The following is a 5,731-nucleotide window of genomic DNA, read 5'->3' on the forward strand; positions in this document are numbered from 1 at the left end:
AGGTTAAAGATTAAAGAATATACAAGTAAGAAACATGTGCCTAGGCCAGAGGCCTAGATAAAATAACCTCACATCACACAAGAGACCGCCTGCTCCAAAACGGAAGTCCAAAAAGAGCCAAGAGAGAGAGCGAGAGAGCCCTTCAAAAGCCTTTGAATCAGCTTAAATACCTTCTTGATCTCGGCCCAGGTGAGATTACAAGGCATTCTGGGGAAGTGGAGCAAAGGCTCGTGGGGATTGTAGTCCTGTATTCGAGTCTATTTTTTATAGTTGCTGGGTGAGGAAGAACACCAGCATATACTAGCACTTGCAAGTGCAAGTACAATCACAAGGGAGCACCTGGTCACAATTCCAAAAGGGAAGAGAGTGCTTGGGGTTAGTCATAGACCAGAGTGCAGGCCAGAAGAATATTAAACACAGCTCTCCTTACATCAAATCACCTTGGAAGAACTAAAAGCAGATAGATCCCAAGTGCCAGCTCTGAAGGCAGCTGCACAAAGAACTTGAAGGTTAGAACCACTGTTACAGAGCCCAACCTTAACAGTTTTTTTAAACTAAAAGAAAAGAAAAACTCAGGGAAATAAATAACAAAGGAATGCAACTCAATACAGTTATTTTGGTATAAGAAGACAACAAAGTCAAAACTGCATTCAGAGCCTCCAAGAAAAATATGAATTTGTTTCAAGCCCAAAAAAGAGTTAATGGAGCCAAAAAGAATTAATGTAGGAGCTCAAAAAGGATTTTGAAAAGCAACTAAGAGTTGGAAGAAAAATTAGGAAAAGAAATGAGAGTGATATGGGAAAACTGTGAAAAAAGACCCAACAACTTTGTAAAGGAGGCACAAAAAAGATTCAAGAAATTAATACAATAAATAGAATAGGCCAATTGGTATAAGAGACACAAAAATCCAAAAAAGAGAATTTCTTAAAAAGCAGAACTGGCCAAAAGGGAAAAGATATATAAAAATGCATTGAAGAGAAAAACTTCTTGAAAGAAAGAATTGGGCCTTTGAAAAAAAGGCCCCAAAAAGTTGCCATATGGAAAAGGAGGTATAAAAGCTCACTAGTCTTAAAAATTATACTAGGCAAGTAGAAGTTAATGACTCCATGAGACATCAAGAAACAATCAAACAGGGGGAAGTTACATGGCTCAGTGGATTGAGAGCCAGGCCCACAGATGGGAGGTCCTGTGTTCAAATCTAGTCTCAGACAGTTCCTAGCTGTAAGACCCTGGACAAGTCACTTAACCCCCAAATCCAAGTCAAAATAATGAAAAAATAAAAAGAAAATGTGGAATATTTCTTGGGGAAAACAACTGACCTTGAAAATAAATCCATGAGAGATTCTTTCAGAGTTATTGGAGTATGGGAAAACCATGAGAAAAAAAAAAGAGGATACAATCACCAGAGGAGGAAGGTAAACCAAGTCCTAATGTCCATTGGTATAGGGGATTCTTTCATTGGTGGAGATCAATGCCCAAGGCCTATGTGAAGGGCAGGGTGGTTTTAGCAAGAGTGGAAAAGAGTATCAGTTCTCCTGGGGTCTTCAAGTCATTTTATGCTTCTGACTTCCAGCTTTGAGGAAAAAAAGATGGTCAAGGGCAATCCCACTTAAGGTTGCTGAAGAAAAAGACTCCAGAAGAAGGCAATGTGGGAGAAGCTGACATCCCCAAATTGCTACCCTATATAGACTTTGGGGAACTTCCCTTTGAATATGATTTAGTACTCTCTTTCTTGGTTGAGCTGGATTATCTTCCTCCCAATAGAAGAGTCCCTTCACCCTAAATTAACTGGAAAATATTCTCCTCTGTATACTTTCTCTGAATTCTATTTTGTTTTTACTTGGATAAATGGGTTTCTTAGCTACCTGCTATGTGTATTCATTGTGGAACTGGTATTTGGTGGGAAAAGAGTCAAGCCTTTGATATAAAGCTTGGGGTTCTCTTTTCCCCAATAATGAAACAGTAATCAGAAGTTAAATTGAACCTGAAAACCACATTTCCTAGGCTAACAATATTTAAAGGAAAAACAAGTATAATTTTAGTCAAGTATCCCCTCTCTTTGAGGAAGGCAGAGAGACCAACCTCTGGTCCCAATTTTTTGCTCCATTCCTGGCAAAAATTAAAGTCTTCCTCAGAGGAAGGTGAAGGGAAGACAAATCTAAAGGTGTTTATTCTGTCTGCCTTTAAGTCGCATAATAACTGCAAGTAGGGGACAGATTTTGTCATATAAAACTTGGTAATTGATCAACACAATGACTGATCACAGTTCCTGAGGTCTCATGATTAAATATGTAGTTCTCATGATTAAATATGTAGTCCATCCTCTAAGCAGAGAGGTAATAGCCTCAAAGCACAGATCAAAACATTTCTTAGACCTTGCCAATAATAAATTTTGTTTTGCTTGAATATAATATGCTTGTAATTGTGTTGTTGTTTTTGCCTTCTTATTGGGGGAGAGGGAGGGAAGTAAGCAGGAGAGAAGGCCAATATTTGTTTTAAAATAAAATTTAATTTAAAAAAATTCCACTATATTTATTGTTTGGCAATTCCAAAAAAAGCATTTGACTCAACAGAACAAAAACCTTCTAATTTACAGTCTCCTTTACAACAAAATGTCTCTCATTAATGTTTCGTGATAAGTCAAGAGATTCCTTGGAAGAATTCACAACAGTATTAATCCTGTTCAATGACCCTATGTGATAATAAATATCACTAGTGAAATGCAAGAAGTCCAGCAAAGAGTCCACGTTATAGAGAGGATTCCCTATGCAATTCATATGCTCTGTTTTAGGGATGATATTGAATTGAACACAGTAAGCCACTAGACATTGCAGAGGCTCATGGAAAACATCTATAAAACAATCAAAAGAATTTGATCTGTCCAACACAGATTTCAAATGGATAAAATAATCTCTATCAACCAAATTTCAACATGCATTTGAATGAATATCCTATAGAGTTAATCCAACTGTGTATGTTTCTGGCTAGACAATACAGATGAGTAAGGAACTGGACTCAAACGTTGAAAACAGGAGATCAGACTGGTTTGTTTTAGGAAACTGCAAAGCACTTTTATTGACTCCAAGATTCCCAAAACAGCAAAGGCCCCTCTTTTCCTAAATATGTTAATGGTGTTACTCTAAAGCAATGAGACCTAGAATACCACTGCTTTTGAAGAATTTAAGATTAGCATCACACAAAGAACAATGGAAAGACAAATGGTTGATCAGAGAAGAGTATAACATATATCAATGAGGAACCCTAAAGAACAGAAGTAATGGTGATAATCAAAGAGCCTAATGATCTCATGTGTAGCTGACCTGTAGCTACAAGATAATCTTGCATGGGTTTGAGCACCTGAAAGGGAAACCAGGAACTGGGGGAATATGGGTAGAAGGGTTAAAGATTGAGGTAGGAAGGACTTAAAGAGAGAAAATAGACACAGAGACAAAGGACTCATTAGCTTTACATTCAGCTTGTCAGGTCCTTCTCCGATGGTGATCTGTTTATTAAGGATAGTTGCATGGGGGTGGGGGGGGGCTGGGTTTTGTCAGTCTTGTTTCCTTTCCACAATGTCCATCACCCATTTGGTACATCAAAAGTTTTTGTGGGAGCAGAAACACCAAAGAAAAACAACTGCTTGATTACATGGGTCGAGGGGATATGATTGGAGATATAGACTCTAAATGATCATCCTAGTGCAAACATCAACAACATGGAAATAGGTTCTGATCAAGGACACATGTTAAACCCAGTGGAATTGCGTGTCGGCTATGGAAAGGGGTGGGGAGAGGGAAGGAAGGGAAATAATATGATTCTTGTAACCAAGGAATAATGCTCTAAATTGACTAAATAAAATAAAAAAAGTTTTAACAGGTTGATGGCAAATCCAAAAGGATGGATGATAACACAACAGGTCACTAGGTATCCTAGCCAGGACTCTTCTCCTTTCTGGAAAGCTGGCACCAGTCTTATCTTATGAATGCAATATAACCAATGCCATTTTTGTTTAGGGTCTTAGAACTCTCCTTCCTTGAGTCACTGTAACTCCTTCCAAACTGGATTCCTTCTAAATGTTCATTTCTAATTCATCCTCTACTCAAATATTCAAATTGTTCTATGATCTCATCAACATTCCCTCCAATCACATATATTACAACCTACCCATATCTGTCCATCTGTTGTAGTTCCTGAATATATCTTCCAATAAGTTTGTTATAGAGTGAGGTTTCATCCAATGTACTGGAAAATTTTCTCACATCCTTTTGATATCACAAGGGTATGAAGTCAATAGGCTGTGCATGAGTTATGTTTTGATCTCCTTACATGCCTAGACTATGTAGTTAGAGGGTGGGGGAGGGGGAATTTTTATTGAGATCTTTTGCCTTCACATCTAATTAAGCAAAAGGATCTGATACAGTTACCACACTGGACAATGTATACAACATTCTATCATAGTAGTCCATCTGTGATGTACAAATTGGAATTTACACTAATTGTACTTTGATTCGCAGTTATGGTGCATTAGCCTAAAACCCTGTCTCTTTCAGACTTTGGCCAGAATCAGCCCTCCTGCTCTTATTGCTTCTTGAAGAGGAAGTTCAGGAACCGAGGTCTTGGATTTCAAGATCAGGCACAGGCACATGAGAAGCACTTACATTTCTAGTTCCATTCCCAAAAGGGGTGTCAAGGGGACCCCATTCAGGACGGACAGTTGGGAGAGTAGTTGGTCTGGGCCTCAGAACATGGGGTGTGTGGCTTAGCTCTTCTTCCCCTTTAGACTGAGAATAATAATAGAGGCTCAATGTGCCAGGGAGAGACGTCTAGCCCAGGCTGAAGGGAGGAACGCAGCACAAATGAATGGGATTTCCAAGTACTACTTCTTAGAACCTGAGCTAAGGGGCAGCCACAGGTACAGGAGAGAGAAGGCACAATTCACTGGACACCAAGTACACATACTAGGGAGAAAGAAAATCCTAATTACCCTCTGATGGAGTCCATTGGTTTAGAAGTCTGAAGTTAGTGACACCTGATGGTCAAATTTTATTTTATGCTAATTCTATTCCCCACCCTCCCAAAATTACAAGACAGTCAGGACACTTTGTACATGGAAGAAAGCAGAAGGACCCAGATGTAAGTGGATGCAGCACGAGTCGGTCCTGTATCCGCTAGAACCTGTTTTGGTGATGGACTATAAAAACAAAAGGATTGTCTATAGCCCTTACCTGCAAGAAGCTTCCACCCTAAAAGCCTAAGCAACAGGCATGGACTGGGAAAGCAAACCAAGCAAACAGTCTGATCAGCGGTGGGGGTGGGGCTGGGAACCAGAAAGGCCCCACGTGGGAGGAGGCATCTCAACTAAACAGAGAAGGCAGCTAGAAGTCAATGGATCCAAATGAAAGTCTCAATCCGGCCACGTATGGGAAGCTCCTTGGGTGGAGACTGGGTTTTCACAGTGGCCACGGTGTGCCCACCGTGTGGGTCAGGGCCTCACTCCTAAAGTAGGCTTCACAACCAGAACCTCGGAAGAGAACGGAAGAGAAAAGCCTCAGCAGCCTTCATGTACGGGTCCTCTACAGTTCTACACATTCATACAAACCGCCAACGACTCTACTTCCGGATATCCTGACCCTAAGACTTCGCTTTTGTCTGGGTAGGGCGGGACTCTCGAGAGTGGTTGCCATGGAAACATTAACTAAGCAAAAGGCTACATCCGAGCTGCAGAGGCAGG

This window comes from Monodelphis domestica, chromosome 1 (genome assembly GCF_027887165.1).
Source record: "Monodelphis domestica isolate mMonDom1 chromosome 1, mMonDom1.pri, whole genome shotgun sequence".
NCBI lineage: Eukaryota > Metazoa > Chordata > Mammalia > Didelphimorphia > Didelphidae > Monodelphis > Monodelphis domestica.